Source organism: Arvicanthis niloticus, chromosome 24 (genome assembly GCF_011762505.2).
Source record: "Arvicanthis niloticus isolate mArvNil1 chromosome 24, mArvNil1.pat.X, whole genome shotgun sequence".
In the NCBI taxonomy this organism is placed as follows: domain Eukaryota; kingdom Metazoa; phylum Chordata; class Mammalia; order Rodentia; family Muridae; genus Arvicanthis; species Arvicanthis niloticus.
The window spans coordinates 12,353,621-12,366,456 of record NC_133432.1 but is presented as its reverse complement, the minus strand read 5'-3'; positions in this window follow the sequence as shown (position 1 = coordinate 12,366,456).

The following is a 12,836-nucleotide window of genomic DNA, read 5'->3' as shown; positions in this document are numbered from 1 at the left end:
GCTGAGAAGTTAAGGCTTGTCACCATGAAGAGAGCCTATGAGAGAGGCTAGTGGTGGAAGTGCAGCCCAGTTGCAGCAGGAGAGCCTGGCGTTTTTGGAGGTGCCAATGCCATAGGGTGACTGCCAAGAACAGCAGTGGTAGAGTGGAACCGGCCTGAGCCTGTGAGACAAGCTGTGTGTGCTCTGGAGGGCGTGACTTCTTTAGAGAAAATCAGAAGATGGTGATCCCAGGCCTTGGGTACTTGAGGTATTTACACTGGCGGAGTTTGGTTTTGCTTTATTCAGATCGTGACTGTATCCTGGTTCTTCCTTCTCGAAATAAGAAAGTACTCAACTTCTTTTGATTTTGCGGGAGGCCACAGTTGAGAGATTTTCTACTTTTAAAGAGATTTTGGAATTTTAAAAAGACTGGTTTTGTTTGGTTCGGTTTGGTTTTTTCTCAAAACAGGGTCTCACTGTGTAGCTCTGGCTGTTCTAGAACTCATTACATAGACCAAGCTGGGCTGGACTCACAGAGACCCTCCTGCCTCTCTGCGCCGTGAGTACTTGGATAAAGGTTGTGTGTCACTGAGACTGAATTTTAAAATGGTTGAATATTGGGACCCCTTCTCTCCACCCCAACTCCAAGCCCCAAGACAGAGTTTTCTATGTAACCCTGGCTGAAATTTGATTTATAGACCAGGCTGGCCTTGAACTCAGAGATCCACCTGCCTCTGCCTCCTGAGTGCTGAGATTAAAGCATGTGCCACCACCTGGCTACATGTTTTTCTTTTCTTTTCTTTTCTTTTTTCTTTTTCTTTTTCTTTTTTTTTAAACTATAGCTCTGCAGTACAATTTGGGGTTGGGATTTGACTTAGTTAGGGTTTCCATTCCTGTGAAGAGACCCCATGACCAAGGCTACTCTTAGAAGAATAACATTTAATTGGGGCTGGCTTACAGACTCAGAGGTTCAGTCCATTATCATCACAGTGGGAAACATGGCAGTGTCCAGGTCCAGGCAGGCATGGTGCTTTAGGAGCTGAGAGTTCTACATCGCATTTTGAGGGCAGAGGACTCTCAGAGTCCACCCCTACAGTGACATACTTCCTCCAACAAGGCCACACCTTCCTAATAGTGCTACTCCGTGGGCCAAACATAGTTCAAACCACTACAGGGAAGCTATAATCTCCAGTAGATCTTTTATTTGGGACTTTATTTATTTATTTATTTTAGCTACTCTGGTTTTGTTTGTTGTTTGTTTTCACATAAAGCTGAAATTTTCTAGATCTGTGAAGAACTGCGTTGGAATTTTGATAGGTATTGCATTGACTCAGTGATTGATTTTGGTAAGATGACCAATTTTACTATATTAATGCTTTTGATCCAGGAGCATGGAAGATCTTTCCATTTTCTGGTATCTTTTTTTGATTTATTTCTCCAAAGACTTAATGTTTTTACATGCCTTTCTCTTGCTTGGTTAGAGATACTCCAAGATAGTTTATAGTATTTGAGGCTGTTGTGAGCCATTTGGCATTTGTGTATAGGAGGACTACTGATTTTTTGTGAGTTTATTTTATACCCAGCTACTTTGCTCAAAGGGTTTATCAGCTGTAGGAGTTCCCTGGTGGAATTTTTAGGATGGCTTAAGTATAGTATCATATCCTCTGTGAATAATGATACTTTAGCTTCTTCCTTTCCAATGTGTATCCCCTTTGTGTCTCCTTTAGGTGTCTTACTGCTCTAACTAGAACTTCCAGTTTTATGTTGAATAGACATGGAGTAAGTGGACAGCCTGGTCTTGGTCCTGATTTTAGTGGAATCACTTTTGAGGGTTTTTTCCCACTTAAGTTAGTGTCAGCTAAAGTCTTGCTGGAGACTGACTTAATTATGTTGAGGCCTGCCCCTTGGACCCCTAGTCTATCCAGGACTTTTATCATGAAGGGGTGTTGGATTTTGTCAAACGCCTTTTCCACATCTAGTGAGATTACCATGTGGTACTTCTCTTATGGGCAGCTGGCTATCTTCAGAGAGAGATGACACCTAAGGCAGAAGCCATGTCTTTCTAGGTCCTGACCCTGGACCCATCTGAACTCTAGGTGTAGCCATTAGAAGATGGGGTGCATGGAGAAAAACGTCGCTTCCCACCACAGCCACGTCCTCAGCAGAAACACCGCAGGAAGAAAGCTTTTGTACATCAGAGCATCTTGCCCTTTCCTAAATTGTTGGCTAACATCTGTTGATGGCTAGGGGTTGGAGACAAGTCTGACCAGACACATGGACATTACCTATAACTCAATAGCGAAGGACAGACAGACACCAAATCAATATGTAGGTTAGAACTGGGGAAGGACGCCATGAGATGAGAACACCCGGCCTAAGCAAAAGTTAGGCTCATCTTTCTGAACAGAGAAACAGGATTCAGAGTGAGGTTTAAGAAGGAGAAGAAAGGGATCCGCCTGCATTGCTGGGCCCAAGCCTGTTCCCAGGACAGGGAAGCAGCCATGTTTGGCAGGGTGAGGGACTACATTCAGCACTGCAGTGGTTCTCAGCCCTCCTAACGCTGGGACCATTTAATACAGCTCCTCATATTGTGGTGACCCCCAACCATAAGATAATTCCATTGCTACATCATAACTGTAATTTTGTTACCTTTTATGAATCCGTAATATGAATTTCTGATATGTGACCCCAAAGAGGTTGAGACCCACAGGTTGAAAGCCACTGGCTTAGGGCCTCGTCATTTCTGTTGTCCACTGGGCAACACCGTGCAGGGCACAGGGGGTGATCTGGGTAAGTGTGTGGATCAAAGGCATCTTTTATATCAGTTTAAGGAATGTAATATGTACTTTGTGTGTATGGGGGCTGTATGATACACACGTGGAGTTGGTTTTCTTATGTCCCCTATTCGGTTTCCAGGGATGGAATGCAGGTTGGCAGTCTTGGCGACACCTTCAGAAGCTGAGCCATCTTGCTGGCCCTGGGCACAGCCAATGTTACTGTAATAAAGAGGCTCAATTGAGGCCTGGTATTCAGAGTGAATTCTAGGACAGTCCAGGCTATACAAAGAAACCCTGACTCAAAAAAACAAACAAACATGAAAATGTTGATGTCAACACTGGCATCCACAGATAGTGCGCACATGCCCACACACCACACACCACACACCACACACCACACACCACACACCACACACCACACACCACACACCACACACCACACACCACACACACACACACCTACATCTCACATAAATTCTAATTACTCTCTAGTTAAACACAGGTGCGTCTCTTGCATCTTCCATCTGACCCTTCCTGTTTCCTTCCTCTGCTCTAACCACAGCACTGTCCTGGAGAAATCGCCTGAGGGCCTGAGAGGAATTATTCAGTCATCGAGTGCTAGTCCTCAGAATCCACTCACTTATGCAGAGGCTGGCTCTCTGAGAATGGACGTGCACAGAGGAAACCGGCCTATCCAGTGGCCTTTGTATGTAATCATGAGCTGAGGGTCTGCAGAGCAGAACTTAACTGCTCCTGAATAGAAGTCTATGGCCAGCACACAGATGTCCTCAGCCCTCCTTGTTGTCTATCCAGTGAGCAGTATGTCTCCTCCCTCCTTCCAACAAAGTCTCCAGCTACCAAAAGTCAGGGAGGTGAGTGGGTGGGCTAATATTTTGCTGGTGTTCTGTGTGTCCCCTGCCATTCCTTGACACTGGGACCATTTAATACAGCTCCTCACATTGTGGTGACCCCAACCATAAAATTATTTCATTGCTACATCATAACTGGCTTATATCCTTTTATAACTTTTCTTCCTTTCTCTCTTTCCTTCTCTCTCTCTCTCTCTCTCTCTCTCTCTCTCTCTCTCTCTCTGTCTTTCTTTCAAGTGCTGGGATTAAAAGCATCTGCCACCACTGTTCAGCCACAATTTTTTGATGTCTTTTTAATTTTTTATGTGAATTAGTGTTTTGCCTTTATGTATGTTTGTGTGAGGGTGTTGGATCCCCAGAAACTGGAGTTAGACACTTGTGAGTGGCCATGCAGGACCTTGGAATTGATCCTGGGTATCCTAGAAGAGCAATCCGTGTTCTTAACCTCTGAGCCATCTCTCCAGCGTCCACTGTCACCCCTCTCTCCACTTTTGATATAGGGTCTCATTACGTAGCCCTGGCCTGGAACTCAGAGACCCGCCTGCCTCTGCCTTCCAAAGTGCTGGGGTTAAAATGTGTGCCACCACATTGTCCCTTCTGACTCTCTTACTGTTCCTCTACCCACATCTCTTCCTCTGATACCCTTAACTCCCTTCTCTTCCTGTAGTGGCCTCAGTCTAGATGTTCTCTTAAGACTCATGTGGCCATCTAATGAGAGATACATACTTAGCAGACAATTACTCTTAACTAAGTATGTTGTCTTCTTGCCCATGTCCCCCTATCTGTCAGCTTCTCTTTTCTACTCTTGCCCCAGTATAGTGGGCCTGGCCCAGCAGTATAGTAACCTTAGAAAATGACTGAATGACAAGCCACTAAGAGGGGCTGGAGAGATGGCTCGGCAGTTAAGAACACTGGCTCTTCTTCCAGAGGTTCTGAGTTCAATTCCCAGCAACCACATGGTGGCTCACAACCATCTGTAATGGGATCTGATGTCCTCTTCTGATGTTTCGAGGAGAACCACAATGTACTCACATACATAAAATAGATAAATCTTTTAAAAAAGAAAGAAAGAAACAAAGAAATTAAAAGAGAGAGAGAGAAGAAAAGCCACTAAGAGGTGAAGGAGTAAAGCTGTCCTTAAGGTCCTTTCCCTCAGGTAGAGAGTAGATCAGGATTCTGGGTCTGTATACAAGGAACTGACCCAGCAGCATGAAGATGAGACAGGAGACTGACCTCGCAGAAGCGTACCAGCCTTGGTCAGAACAGTGAAGGGCAGCGGTATCTTCTCGAGTGTAGACCTTGCTCCAGGAGACAGTGGGTTTGAGTGTTGTAGGGGACAAAAGGGTATTTTGGAGGTGGAAATTTTATGTTTGTCTGTTTCCTGTGATGTCGGCTTAGTAAATGCCGACACGTGTCTCATCCATATGGTGGATTTCCTCTCGGGAGTGTCTCAACTCTAAGGCTCTTTGCCTTAAAGTCAGTGACCCTCTGTTCCAAACCATGGAGACAGATATGGGGTCGGGAGAACACACTACTTCCTGCTTAGGAGGTTGGAGTACTGGGGCTGTCCTCAACGGTGAGAGGGGCATAAGTCAAATTGACTTCATGTAGCAGGTGGAGAGGTTTGACTTGATTGTCTGTGACTCACGTGGTGGTAGTCATGCTCTCTTGGAGATGCCTTTGAAAGTAGGTAGAGTTTAAGGCCAGCCTGGTTGACAGAGCAAATCCCAGGACACTGGGGGTCACACAGAGAAACCCTGTCTCAAAATACTAAAAACAAACAAACAAACAAACAAAAAACCAAAACACCCAGTTAGACAGGGGGCTGTAGCAAGTAAAGCTGAAACCATGTATCAGAAGAGTCTGGCCAGCCAGGCAGTGGTGGCGCACGCCTTTAATCCCAGCACTTGGGAGGCAGAGGCAGGCGGATTTCTGAGTTCGAGGCCAGCCTGGTCTACAGAGTGAGTTCCAGGACAGCCAGGGCTACTCAGAGAAACCCTGTCTTGAGGAAAAAAAAAAAAAAAAAAAAAAAAAAAAAAAAAAAAAAAAGACGAGTCTGGCCAGCCAGCATACCCATTTACCTAAAATGGACCAGGTTCCTTTGTTTCTGAATGCTCCAGTAATTCTGATGCCCAGCCTTTGAGTTTTTTGGGGGGATGTCTCAGAGGGTCCCTGATTGGTTGACATAGAAGCAGCACTCTTCTTGGAGAAAGGGTACGTCCCCCCTTTTTCTGCCACTGGGAGATCTAGGGGAAGGCTATTCTGGAGCCAACCCTTTGAGGGGAATCTCTTTGGCTTAGAAAATTATTGATGACGGCTGCTAAATTAGCTAAGGAGTTGGGAAGGCCTTTGGGATTTGTTGAAAGTGTAGCAGAGGCGGATACCCCTGAGATGCCTGTTCCCAGGGCAGGAGAGATACCCAGCCTGGCCAGGATAGGCAGCAGTTGGATAGCTCTTCTGGGTCACGAGAGGCAAGGTGTCCATTGAGCCTTCTTATTTCCAGGGGTTACCAGATTGGTGGGTCCAGTCAGGCTAAGCAGCAAGGACCACTTTGTCTGCTATTGGACTGACAGCTGAATTTTGTTTACTGAGGTGATCTGCATGGGCTTGAGCTGATGGCCAGATACTTCCCCTTTTATATGGGGTCAGGGTCGAGGTGAGGATACTGTGACTATGTCCCCAGTTAAGTGATAAACCTTGGTGAGGCATAGAAATTCTTTTCTATATTTTGTAGGGTTTTTGGAAAGAGATCTCCATGTTGTTTGGATCTGGCTCCTGTCCAAAAGGCAGCATAGGATATGTGCTTTTATAGGATTCTTTAGCTTACAACCTTTGGGGTAAAAGTGTGGGCTGGGGAATTTGGGCAAGGTGACGGGGGAGGTGAGTTAGGGGTACACTGGGTGTGGTAGGTGGAGTTGGGATTAGTCTGGGTGTCGGTGAATTGGATAAGATGGAAGTTCTTCAGTGGGATCGAGGTCAGAGAAAGTGGGAGAGGACTGGGTGATTCTGGGGATTAGAGGAGGGATCCGAGAAGAGGTTGATACAAGGAACATTTCGGGCAGAAAGAAGGATGTCAACAGAGGTAAAGCAAAGATGGTACACAAGGAATTGTAGACCATTAACCGTGCTGTTTCCTAACGCTGTCCAAGTCCGTGAGAACTTGACAGTCAAGAGTATCACGTTCGGGCCATGTGTTCTCATTGTCCAGTTTGCATTGGGCCAAGACCTCAGTTGCCAGGTGTATCAAAGGTCTGCTAGACCTAATGCTTTGTGGTTTGTTTTAAGGCAAACCAAAGGTGCGTCTTTATACCCATGCATACATGAAATGGATATCGTGGATTCCATTTTGGGCAAGATAGTTGTGGGTGTCAATCTGTTTATAAATCATCACTGAAAAAAAAAATACAACCCTGAAAGAAAATACTCCCAGAGAATCTAACTGGCACCAACAGGCTTTTATTAAATCCACAGGAGGCACAGAGAGCAAACCCAGAGAAAATTCTATTAGGGAGCGTTATTGGGGGTGGAGTAGGGGTAAACTTGAGGATAGCTGGTCAGACCCTGGTTGATTACTGTCTTAGGGTTTCCACTTAGAGACACCATGACCAAGACAACTCTTATAAAGGCAACCATTTATTAATTGGGGCTGGTTTACAGTTTCAGAGGCTTAGTCAGTTATCATGGCAGGAAGCATGGTGGCATGCAGGCAGACATGGTGGTGGAGAAGGAGCTGAGATTTCTACATCTTGATCCAAAGGCAGCCAGAAGAAGACTGACTTGCAGGCAGCCAGGAGGAGGGTTTCAAAGCCCACCCTCACAGTGAAGTACTTCCTCCAGCAAGGCCACACCTCCTGATCATGCCACACCCTGGGCCAAGCCTATTCAAATTATCACAACTACAGGTAGAACATATCCAAACAATGGCAAGGGTTATAATCCGCACAAGGTTATGTGGAAGACGGTAGGTTTTCATGTTTCCTAGAGGGGTGTCTATCTGAAGAACTGAGGCCCATCACCATGTTGTAGCACCTCAGTAAGTAGACCGAGAGAAGATGGTGTCACTGGTGTTAAGTTCTGTCATTCCTGTCTTTTAAGTCATAAGGGATAGGTGCAGTTTTCTCTGGCTATTTACTGTAAACCTTGGATGTAGTGTGTGTGGGGGGGGCAAAGAATAACAGGCTCCTTTGGTTATGAAGAGCACCCCACCCCTGTCACCTTGTGGTTGGTGAAGGCCTGCATGTGCTCCTGCCGTTAGGGAAACAGAGAAAGGCATGGGCCAGAGAGCAGGAACAAAATTATGACAGCAAGAGAGCCTATTCGTGGCAGGAGCCAGGGAAATTCCAGGAAGATGGGTGGCTACGGAGCTGCTGGTCTTTCTTGCCTCTCTTTTCCCTCCATCTGACTCTAGCTGGACTGATCATGGTAGAAGAAGCATTCTTCCTGTAGGACAAGGCAGAGGATACCCTTTTCTGTCATGAGATCCAGGCTTCCCAGGGAGTCTGGCTGGTCCTGGATTCAGACATTATTTGTGAGGAGAAAGTCACTTTGCTAGAGAAACTTAGGAAGCTCTCTGACAACACTCTGAAATAGAATGGTGAGGTAGGCAAGCCACCCACACTCCAGTCTACTCCCCAAGTCATCCTCAGATTATTGAGAAGAGTTATCATCTGGACAGCAAATGATGTTGGATAAACTGTGTGGAGGGGACAGACAGGTATCAGTCAGTTGGAACCATCTGGATGGACATGACCAAGGGTACAGGTACCTGTCCAGTTGGTGGGCAAGCAGAGATAAGTTGACAATCCACAAAGAGAAAGGTATGGAGGAGAAATGTGTGTGTGTGTGTGTGGGGAGAGAAAGTGTTTACTTTCTGTTTGCTTTTTCTTGGGTTTAGAACTCCAGGCTGAGGTATGGGAAGGCAATTCTCATACCCAGGGCGAGGGAGTGAGACTGGAGATGTTCTGTGCAGGTACAGTAGGAAGGGGAGGAGAATAGCCAGTGGGGAAGAAATGTGGTTGGCACTTAAAAAGATGAGGCTTCTGCAGGCCGGTGCTGCCGCACACCTTTAATCTCAGCACTCAGGAGGCAGAGGCTGGTGCATCTCTGAGTGTGATGCCAGCTTGGTCTACAGCCAAGGAGACACCATTTCAGAAGCCATCCAGGAAAGGCTATGGCAAATGAGTTTTCTGGAGGTTGGCCACCATTTTGCATGGCTGCAGTGGGTGAGCTCTGAGAGTCAAAGTCCTCAGAGACTTCATCTCAGGACTACTTCTCACTGCTGATATGCCTTTCCTGCCACTCTTATGTAACTTAATGATTTCCTAGGTACTTATCTACTCTGTTGGGCAGATTTCCTGTGGAATCAGTATGCTGTTTAAACAAATTGACTCTTTCATAATTCTTGATAATGATTTTGTAGAACTCCTAAATGGATATAAGAAATCTCAAGCCCCCTGTAGAATAAAAGCCACAAATATTGCTCTGCAAACCTTCTTGTGCCATGAGCTAACTGAACTAGGAAAAGAAAACAGGTTTGGAACAAATTTATGATCAAGGAAAACATTCCTTCTAGGTTAGGGATTGAGGCCACTATCTGGTAACTACAGGTCATAAACTGGGAATGGACAATGCATTGTAGGTGCAAGGACAGAGAATAAATGATGGACTAGTTTATCTATAGGAGACTTCAAAATAATAAGGCAGATGACTTGTCTCATGACAAAACTGTGCTAACTTGTGACATAGAAACTGTTGCTTTAAATTTGCAATGAACTTGTGGATCTGGAAAATAGATCCGGATTCTTCAGTCAGGTGCTAGTCTCAATGGAAAGACATGTAAACAATTCTCCTGAGACTCCCTAAACCTCATCCATCTCCGACACACACTATTCCCTTAAACTTACTATGAACTTATGGAAGGTAAAAATGCTTAGAAAACCATGTGATCAATTATCCTGAGAAAGTATAAGAACTAAGAACTACAAAGTAGTTTTGTGCTTCATCCAGTGTGTTTGTGTGCCTGACTTTTCTCTCTCTGGCTCACAAAGTGTTAAGAAACTCAGAGCCTTTCGCCTAGACAGCTGAGAGGCTCAAGTCAGAGTAAAGAGGCTGAAGTAACTAAGTTTCTTTTCTTAATCCCCTGCTACTATTAGCAGGAATTAATGGCCAGAAGCCAGCTTTTGGCCCCAGAATAGCACGAGAGTTAAATTGCCAGAAACTATCAGCCTCTGGTCCCCAGAACAGTAAGAGTTAATGGCCAGAGGTCACCAGTTTCTGGTCCACCTATCTGTGCCTTACCTCAGTACTTGACTGTTGGGGTGGGTCCTCTCAACACAGAGAAACCCTGTTTTGGAAAAACAACAACTGAGGCTTCTGGGGTGTACTCAGAGCTGGGCCTGTGAGTAGATCCCCTACATGTGAAGAAAAGAAAAAACCAAGACTTAATAATAGAGGGCCCTGTGAAATGAACTGGGGACAGGAAGTGTCTACTATTACTGGGAGAGACAGTCCTGTTAGCAAAGTCAATTCAGTTGTGATGAGGGTATGTAATTTTAACCGTGGTGTTCAAGAGGGTCAGGGCAGGGTGTCTACAGAGGCTTCCTTGGAAGAGATGGCTGAAAAGCAGTTGCCTGATTGTAGTTGGCACGAAAGAAGTCCTACCAGGCCATTATCCAGTAGGAGTGGGCAGGGGCTGGTCCCCCTCCAAGGGCAGTCCACTCCCCAGTGTCCTGGCTGTTTGCAATGCAGGTGAAGTCCTGGCAGGGCTTTGAAGAGTGGATGTTGTGTGTGTTGGTGTGGCAGGACTCTGTTCTGGGGGTCAGTGGCAATCCTGGGATACAGAGACTGTAGGAAGGAACAGGCTTCAGACATGGACTCCACATAAAGGGTCTCAGTCATCTCTTTCCTCCTCTTCTCCCATGGGAAGAGTCTGCCTCTCCACAAGAAACACAATCCCATGTGTTGAAAGTCAGGCTTCTCTCTCTTTTCCACTTCCTGTCCCTTTGAGTTGCCTCAGAAATCTTAACAGTGCGGAAACTCAGAAAGCGAATCTGGGATCCATGAGTGACCTGCACCCCCCACAGACATACCTCCTCTGTTACCCTATGGTGCAGTGGGGATGCAGTTAGCCTGTAGCTGCTGGCAAAGGGGAACAGTGAGAGCTGTAGTCATGGGGGCACCAGTGCTCTGTAGTACAGCCCAAACAGCAGTGACTGCAGGGACCCCAATCCCTCACAAACCTCTCTTGATCTCTGCGTCTGGTACTGTACCCCAGGGGGACCTGTAAGGGCCACGCTGTCTCTCTGAGGCAGTCATTTCTACCCTTCTCTCACTTTTCAGTCTTGCTCTGACACAGTCTGACACAGTAGGGAGGCCAACTCTCCATTCAACCAGATCACGTATCCAACACAGCCAAAGCGTTTGGACAAGGCAACCAGGTTATATCTGTGAGGGCCCCTCCATCTTTGAGACTGGCTCAAAGGTTCAGAGGCTTTCCACTGGCTGTGAGTTCTGGAAACTCTTCATTGGCCTGTGTGGTGGCTATTCCTGGTTGTCAACTTGACTATATCTGGAATGAACTACAATCCAGAATTAGAAGGCTCACCTGTGATCTTGATCTTGAGGCTGGGAGATACAAGTTTCTGACCTGGATCTTGGCATGGAGATCTTGAGACATAGTGGCTATGAATCCCAGAATATTAAGGCAAGGAGGTCTCTGAGTTCAAAGTCATCTGGGACAAAGCAAGTCTGAGATCCAGGTGTGGCACACAACTTTAATCTGGGCCACACCTTCTGCTGGTGACCTACATAAGGACATTGGAAGATGGAAGATTTCACTCTTCTTCGCCTCCTTGCCTTGTGGGTCTGAGCAACTGCTAGATCCTTGGATTTCCATTCCAAGCTGCTGCTGACCATTGTTGGACTACAGACTGTAAGTCATCAAGAAATTCTCTCACTATATAGACACTACCCATAAGTTCTGTGACTCTAGAGGAACCCTGCCTGCGTGACTTGCTTATCAGAAAGCTCTAGGAACCTTCTTCATGTACCTTGACCTCTGGAAATGTGGGAGATTGGGGATGCCCACCCTCCTTCCTAAGCATGATGGTTGTGAGCAAGAATGTGGATATGTGTAGTTGCTATAGCAAGGTATGCTTTATTAGGCTGCTCACCTGTATGACATATTAGCTTGAGGTCAGGTGCAGTTTCTAATAGTGGTCTCTGATTCAAGGGGCAGGATCCTGGGGAAGACTATCCAGCTGCAGGGCCAATCAAGGTCTCTCCAGATGTGCAGAGCATTGCTCGTGGTCTCTGTTTATATACTGTCCAGTGGAGGCCATCGGCTTCTAGGGCTGTGTCTGGTTATCTTGGGTGATGTCACTGGGTTCTGGTTATCAGGTGCAGCCTTGGGTGTAGTGGAGTTCCTAACTAAGCTTTTTTTACAGGTTTAAAGGCTTTTAAAATAAACTATGCTCATTACATTTGGTTAATCGGAAATCTGTGGGATGCCTCTGGGTGGCTCAGTTCAACACATGTTTTTACCTTGGTTCCACACCTGCCATGGGTTCCAAATTGTCCATTCCAAAGGACATACCATCAGCCTGGATGAAGGGTCATCTAAAAGAACTCTATCTGGGAGACCTAGAGAGACTAATTTGCTTGGTCCCAATCTAGCCTCAATATACATTGGACAGAGGTCCAAATTTGGAACTCTTGATTTTAATATCGAAATTGATTTAAATAACTTCATAAAACGAAATGGGGAGTGGCCTGAGGCCTCTTCCCCATATTTCTGCATTCTTAAGGCCCTCACTATAAAGGTTCGTCGAAGACAGCTTCTTCTTCTTCTGGTAGAATAGTCCAACTTACTGGAGGAGTATGCCCCCTGCTGTGTGCATCAGTAAACACAGTCCTGACTGTTGGAATCAGGCTCCCATCCCTTTTCTGCTCCCTGTCTGTCTCTTTGAGCTGCCTCGGAAATCTAACAGAAAGGACGTGCACTAAACTCCTTTGTTTATATTCTCATCTCTTATGACTCTCTCATGGATAAGCTTCCATTTAAGTAATCTTTAATAAAACCTTCAATTCTGCTTCATAAACTGGTTAGTCCTAAAACTGTCAGTGTGGAAGCCACGAACTCGTTTGTCCCTCCCTCCCCCTTGGAAAGTCTAGGGAAACTCCTCGGGATGCTGAGGTGGCTGCAGCAGGCAGC